This window comes from Stylophora pistillata, chromosome 8 (genome assembly GCF_964205215.1).
Source record: "Stylophora pistillata chromosome 8, jaStyPist1.2, whole genome shotgun sequence".
NCBI lineage: Eukaryota > Metazoa > Cnidaria > Anthozoa > Scleractinia > Pocilloporidae > Stylophora > Stylophora pistillata.
The window spans coordinates 13145253-13152635 of NC_142526.1; the positions used below are offsets into that span (position 1 = coordinate 13145253).

Here is a 7383-nt window from a genome sequence, read left to right on the forward strand (position 1 = left end):
TTAAATAGGATAATTTTAAAACGGTTACACGTCCCTGCTGGACCCTAAAATGAGCTACAGTTGTTGTTGGTCTTGTTTAAAACAAATTAAAATGTTATCTGGACATCGTTTTGTGGTGAATTTCTTGATCTTCAGCAGTTACTAGACTACGCTGATCTCCCTATCTTGTTTCTGGAAATATCCGTCTTGCTGCATGAAAGGCAAAAAACAGTCTTTAATAATATTTCAGTCAATGAAAAATGTTGTCGCGAGAAAAATCAATATTACTCATTAGAAGTTCTGAACCGGCTGCTAGTATCAGCAATTGTTACGATGTCGAGTTGACTGACTGTGGAAAAGCCACAAACTCTCCCAACCCTCCTAAAGACACAGATGTAAGATGCCCTGTACGGACGAGACAGACCACAGTACACCCAAGGATTGAACATAGAGCCCAGAAGAGACATCTGGGCCGACAGGGACTGGAGAATCTCGTGATGATGACCTGTGGCTAGCTCTGCGGTGATAGTAAACTGTATTGATAAACCAACCAAAATCATTTTATGTGCCTTCTCTGACGGCTTGAATGGCACAAAAATGTCGTATAGGTTTTTACTGGGGGACATTTCCCCCCCCCCTCCACCCCCCTCGTTTCGTCTAACTCCTCTTTCCCGACATGAATTAAATATGTTTCTCGACTAACTGGCTTCTGAGGGTCTCCCAGGGGTTTTGGGGAACAAGAGAACATTGGCAAAATATTAAAGGGAACTTAACCCTATTTTTAAGGAACAGGGGAACAAAACTGTTCAAGTTAGAGGAGAAAATATTGTGATATAAGAAATAAAGACCGTTATTTCTGAGATTTTATTTATGGTCATTTATGCACTACTGTCATTGGTTTTGTTTTTGGTGTCTTTCTTTTTTGCGGGAGGGAATTGAGGACGGTGATAAGTGGCAAGCAAATGTATTAAACGGGGAACAAATAAGGAAACAGTGTGGGAACATGGGAACATAGGACAATTTTGGAAGGGTACAAGGGAACATGGACCTCCCTTGGGAGACCCTTGCTTCTAGCCTACAGAGAGGTATAAGTTTTACTGTTAGGCTGGTGCTCAGTATCATTTTGGTGAAAAGTCATGTTTTTATTTTTACAGCAGCGAAAGGCTTGGGAGAGTGAAATTTATAACAAGTGGGTAAGCGACAGTCAACAAGAAGGAGAGGGAAGGGATGGGACAGTGAATATCACTTTTTACCTTTCTGCGCCCCTCCTACCACAGTCCACTCTAGCACTAAATTAAAACTGGCCGGTCGAATAAAAGATCGCGAGCTTCTCACCATTAACTCGCCCCAAGACTCCTGCACTGCAGGCTAACTGGCTATAGAAACGAAATGTAAATGCATTAAAGGGAGGCTTACAATGATTGGCATCCAGCTGACATAGAAATCCAGTTATAAAACTGGTGGCTCTCCATCAGATGCCTGTTGACTCGGCATCGACTGAACCTTGGAGCTATTTTTGATTCCCTGCTTCTTGTTGCATTTTGTTCGTATTTTTCCTCCGTAATTTTGTCGCTGTCGTCGTCCTCTACCGATGTACTCGTTCCTCTTGTGGCGTTGTATGTTTTTTCGCTATTGCTACTACCGTGAATGCCATTTTCTTCAATATTTGACATTCGCCTTTCATTTGCTGTTTGCATTTCCATAGCTTGTAGTCTGCCATTCAGAAAGGTCAGCGTCCTACCTCGTCGAAGCCCGCCTAATCGTTTTTCATATTTGCTCATTTTTCTTGCAACGGAGACGAAACAGGACAGAACAATCACGAGTTGAGTATATCCTAATATGGCAATAAATTGAGTGAAGCCCCCGTCGAAGTTGAGGGAACAAACTCCCCTGTAAACTAAAACTCTTCCCCAGCCCATCGCAGGAAATGCAGATATAAATGCCGCTGACAACACAGCACAAAAAATTAGTTTGGTTACCTTGTCACATGTGACTTTGGTTCGATAATAGATTGGCTGTAAGGTTATAATTTGGCAAAAACTACCTTCAATAGGGCTGAAATGTAGCCAAAAACAAATTACTTAAAATGTACTTCACCTTTTGGACATATGTCTTTTTAGAATTTCTCAGAAAGAATGCCATGGCTTCCTTTTAGTAATGATCCAAACACATCTGCCATCATTTATCCGAGCGTTGAAATGCACGGGCTTAAGACAACTTTAGACAGCTGCCTCGCAATCAAAACTTGAACTTTGCTCGTCATGAAAGTGTGCCTTTTACGAAGGTCTTCAATTTTCTGGTGATTAGAGGTTTGGTTCTTTGAATTTTAAGTACCCGCGGAAATCAATCAGTATCAGGACTGGGAGACTTTGGATATAACATTTTCAAGAACAAGTTAACCGCTACGCCCTTTTTCTCCTTTGCCTCTCTTGTCAATCTCACTTTCATTTCGTTGGAACGTGCACATACAACATATCGCTGTTTCAAACATAGTTTGATTAAGAAATGGATTTATGGAGTAACTATAGGTTTGACTTAGTTAACAACAGTATGCAAAGGTACGAAACAAGGGAGTATGTGCGATAAGTTTTGAGAGGTTTGTAGTGAACTCTGTCGTCGAGTTGCCGACTTTGGCTTCTTCTATTTAGTTTTCTGTATTATTCTTATTCTCAGACTTCAAAACCCATTACAAGTCGAATGAGAACTTCCAATTTACGCATATCGCCTCGTGCTACCTACCAGACGTAAAATATGGTATCATTAAAAGGCGAAGCAATAACTGAACTGCACAGAACTAACTCTTCGAAATAAACAATTGAAGAGAGTCAGTTAAAAACTCAAACAACGCCTCAAAGCAAGAGGGTACCTAGAAAACCGTGATCATAGAAAGGTCTCTGTTATTTCAAGGATCAGCTTTGCCTCTAGACAATCGGCCCTTACACATGCATAAAAGCAAAAAGGTCACGAACGTTACCATCATCCAGCAATAAAAAATTTCAAACAAATACTGATAGAACATTGGAGTCTGATACGCAATCAATCTTTGTCGAAAACATTTTTTGCAAAACCTCTGATCATCTCTTACAAAAAGGGAAAATTCCTTTAAAAAGCACGTGTGAGAGCAAAAATATTATTTGAAGGCGATAGAGTATTGCGATCACAAAAGCCTCATAAGGAGTCCTTGCCCGTCTCATGTGGAAACCACCAGGAGGCTTGGTTACTAAATTGAGCCTTCCCGGCCTGCCTCCCGCTCTTTTTCCGTCATAGAACTCGCCAATCCTCGCCAATCCAGCAGAGAGGCATTTTGTCTGCGCATGCGCGAGCGGAATTAGTTTTTCCCGTTCGGGGCCATCTGCAGAGTTTTCGACGCGTTTCTGCGAGGTTTCACTGGACGATCGACACCTTTTTGTAATATTTTGTGAATATGGATGAAGGAGTATGACAAGTTCGCCAACATTTCTAACTCTGTGGATACTCATGGTGTTTGCTGGCTCTTCGGTTGAGGATATTTTAATGATCAAAGTGCGAACAAAACGCGAAAAAAGCCCGAAAACTTGAAGTTTGAGATTTGAGTTACTGAAGATCAATATGTACACATGAGAGAACAAACCGTGAAGGTTAGTCTTAAGATGTTGATGTTTTATTTTTGTGTACATATTTTTAGATTTGAGTTACTGAAGATCAATATGTACACATGAGAGAACAAACCGTGAAGGTTAGTCTTAAGATGTTGATGTTTTATTTTTGTGAATCACAAAGTTGTCTGTGGAGACGATCGTGAGATATTTGATCCGAGGAAAGATAGAAATTTAGAGTTTGATATTATTTTCCTTCAACTTCGAAGTAAAATTGCGTTAAGTTTGAGGTGGCCCCCAAGCATCAAATCACTTTAAATAACATCGTCTTTTCCTTCTCTTTACAGTCATATAGGACACAAGGCTTTTAAAAATGTTCCAGCTTCAGGATTAAGTTGCTCTAACTACAACCCTCGGCGAATTATTTTTGGGAGGTTTTGGTGGATTTTTCAAGTCATGACCCAAAACCGTCTTTGGCCTTTTTGCTCTCTAAGTCTGTTGAATATGGTGGGTAGGCATGTGTCTTAACAAAGGTTATGGTCTTACCTCAATCAACTACGGTTTTGGCTTATTTTTTTACTGTGTTTTGGAGGTAATTTTTATTATTGCCTTTTCGAGCTTCATGTCCTAACTAGAGGAAACACTCCGGTAAACTTATTTATCAGTTGGCCCCCAAATCCCTTTCTATTGTCAGTTCATCGTTTATTTATCTAGCTTTCGGTCTAACTAGTCCATTAACCTCAAAAAAATGCGTGGGCTTTGTCTCATGAGTAAAACTGGTGCCCTTTTCTTCATGTTCATGTGTTATTCGATACGAATGGCATCAGCTGTATTCTGTCCTGTTCATTTCAGTGGAATGCTTTGCCTTGCAAAATGAATGTTGAGTCGAAGTGCACTTTGAATTTCAAACCAGTTGAGTTATATTTCACTTTGCTGTATGTGTCGTGATCATGAAATTCTCATTTCTTTAGATTGATGATATGAATTAACTTTTATGTTCTCTTCTGTTTAAGGTAATGTGAAGTGACCCAATAATTGGTAATATAGACAGAATGGTTGGCAGTGACATTTACTGTGGCAAGCTGTTATTCAAGAATTTGTCATTATTCCCAGAAGCTTACTACTGGTTTAAATTATTAGTCTTTTGTTCTCTTGCCTAGACTAATATGCTATATGGGAGTTGTCTACTTTATTTGTAAAATTGGTAAAATTACCAATAAAATTTCCAATAAGGTTTTCAGAAGTTTTGTCCAGATTTCATTGAAAATGAATGTGAGAAGTGATCAGTCATATTCCTTAAGAATGTTTAAACTTCCAGGATGAGAGCTAATAAATTTATTGAGTGATTCATACATGATTTGTGTCCTGTAAAATTGTCACAGATAAACCCCCTGGCAAATGTCTATAAATTTCTTTAATATAGCAGCCAGGTTGGTGTTCATTACCACTTAAAATGCAGTATCAAAGTCTCCTTTTGACTTCAGTCTTATTTCTCTAAAATCTAATAGGTATAAATGATCAATTTTCATAAAAAAGCAAAACTCTCCTCGTTATTTTAATCTGACTTTATTCAGTCTTGTTTCCAGGGGATACAAGCCTTGGGAAAAAGTTTGGGTTTTGTCCTCACTGATACTATCGGCTGTGCAGGTTCTTATGAAATTGTCAGCTAACTCTCATAACTTAATGGGTTGCAAAAGGTGTATGTGATGTTTTTGGGCTGTAAGAAGGATGGATGAAGTCAAATCTATTTTTTATTAGGAAAATAATTGATTCAGTTGTGATTTGTTAAAAAAACTCTTCAACCAAAACCTAAACTTCTGTGAACTTTTACTTTTGGCAAATACATTGCACTAGCAGTTTAAGCTCTAAAACACTCAAAGGAATTGAACTCGACTGTACAATCTTTTGCATTTGGAAAATCAATCAAAGTGACTTCCTTTCACACCACACAACCATATTAAGACTAGGGTGCTTCTGTCTAAGTTACAGAGGGAAAAATGACAAGAAAAGTTGTCTCAAGAACTCGCTCTACTATTGTTTTCCAATGCATTTTCCTGCTTGACTTTTTTCACGGGAAACCCACACAGGCATGTAGCAGCAGTTATCCACTTCAAACAGAAATTTACTGAACAAATGCAGACAAAATGCCTCGGGTTGATCTATGTAAAAGCCCAGAAACTGCCCAAAAACATCGCATACACCTTCCGCAACCTTGCATTTCAACCTATTAAATTACGAGAGTTATCTGACAATTTGATGAGAACCTGTACGGCTGATAGTATCAGTGAGGAAGCTTTCATCCTGGAAGCTTAAACACTCAAGGAATATGACTGATCACTTCTCACATTCATTTTCAATGAAATCTGGACAAAACTTCTAAAAACTTAATTGGAAATTTTATTGGTAATTTTACCAATTTTACAAATAAAGTAGACATAACTCCCATATAGCATATTGGTCTAGGCAAGTTGTGTACAGAGAACAAAAGACTAATAATTTAACCCATAAGTAAGCTTCTGGGAATAATGACAAATTCTTGAATAACAGCTTGCCACAGTAAATGTCACTGCCAACCATTCTGTCTATACTACCAATTACTGGGTCACTTCACATTACCTTAAACAGAAGAGAACATAAAAGTTAATTCATATCATCAATCTTTATAAATCAGAGTTTCATGATCACGACACATACAGCAAAGTGAAATATAACTCAGCTGGTTTGAAATTCATAGTGCACTTCGACTCAACATTCATTTCGCAAGGCAAAGCATTCTACTGAAATGAACAGGACAGAATACAGCTGACGCCATTCGTTTCGAATAACACATGAACATGAAGAAAAGGGCACCAGTTTTACTCATGAGACAAAGCCCACGCATTTTTTTGAGGTTAATGGACTAGTTAGACCGAAAGCTAGATAAATAAACGATGAACTGACAATAGAAAGGGATTTGGGGGCCAATTGATAAATAAGTTTTACCGAAGTGTTTCCTCTAGTTAGGACATGAAGCTCGAAAAGGCAATAATAAAAATTACCTCCAAAACACAGTAAAAAAATAAGCCAAAACCGTAGTTGATTGAGGTAAGACCATAACCTTTGTTAAGACACATGCCTACCCACCATATTCAACAGACTTAGAGAGCAAAAAGGCCAAAGACGGTTTTGGGTCATGACTTGAAAAATCCACCAAAACCTCCCGAAAAATAATTCGCCGAGGGTTGTAGTTAGAGCAACTTAATCCTGAAGCTGGAACATTTTTTAAAGCCTTGTGTCCTACATGACTGTAAAGAGAAGGAAAAGACGATGTTATTTAAAGTGATTTGATGCTTGGGGGCCACCTCAAACTTAACGCAATTTTACTTCGAAGTTGAAGGAAAATAATATCAAACTCTAAATTTCTATCTTTCCTCGGATCAAATATCTCACGATCGTCTCCACAGACAACTTTGTGATTCACAAAAATAAAACATCAACATCTTAAGACTAACCTTCACGGTTTGTTCTCTCATGTGTACATATTGATCTTCAGTAACTCAAATCTCAAACTTCAAGTTTTCGGGCTTTTTTCGCGTTTTGTTCGCACTTTGATCATTAAAATATCCTCAACCGAAGAGCCAGCAAACACCATGAGTATCCACAGAGTTAGAAATGTTGGCGAACTTGTCATACTCCTTCATCCATATTCACAAAATATTACAAAAAGGTGTCGATCGTCCAGTGAAACCTCGCAGAAACGCGTCGAAAACTCTACAAATGGCGCCGAACGCGACAAACTAATTCCGCTCGCGCATGCGCAGACAAAAATGCCTCTCTGCTCGCCAATCCG

At 38.6% G+C, this 7383-nt stretch overlaps 2 long non-coding RNA genes and 1 pseudogene across 2 annotated transcripts; 1 reads left to right on the plus strand and 2 right to left on the minus strand.

The window, feature by feature from the left end:
* Positions 1-263: 263 nt before the first annotated feature.
* Positions 264-2453, minus strand: LOC148725052 (uncharacterized; annotated as a pseudogene).
* A 1194-nt stretch (positions 2454-3647) lies between these two features.
* LOC148725053 (uncharacterized) lies at positions 3648-4906 on the plus strand. Its single transcript, XR_015990390.1, has 2 exons — positions 3648-4061; positions 4568-4906. It is a non-coding gene; the product is annotated as an uncharacterized LOC148725053 (long non-coding RNA).
* Positions 4907-5928: 1022 nt separating this feature from the next.
* Positions 5929-7357, minus strand: LOC148725054 (uncharacterized). The gene is made up of 3 exons (XR_015990386.1): positions 7046-7357; positions 6678-6838; positions 5929-6170 (listed from the first exon to the last, which is right to left on the minus strand). It is a non-coding gene; the product is annotated as an uncharacterized LOC148725054 (long non-coding RNA).
* Between the last annotated feature and the right edge of the window lie 26 nt (positions 7358-7383).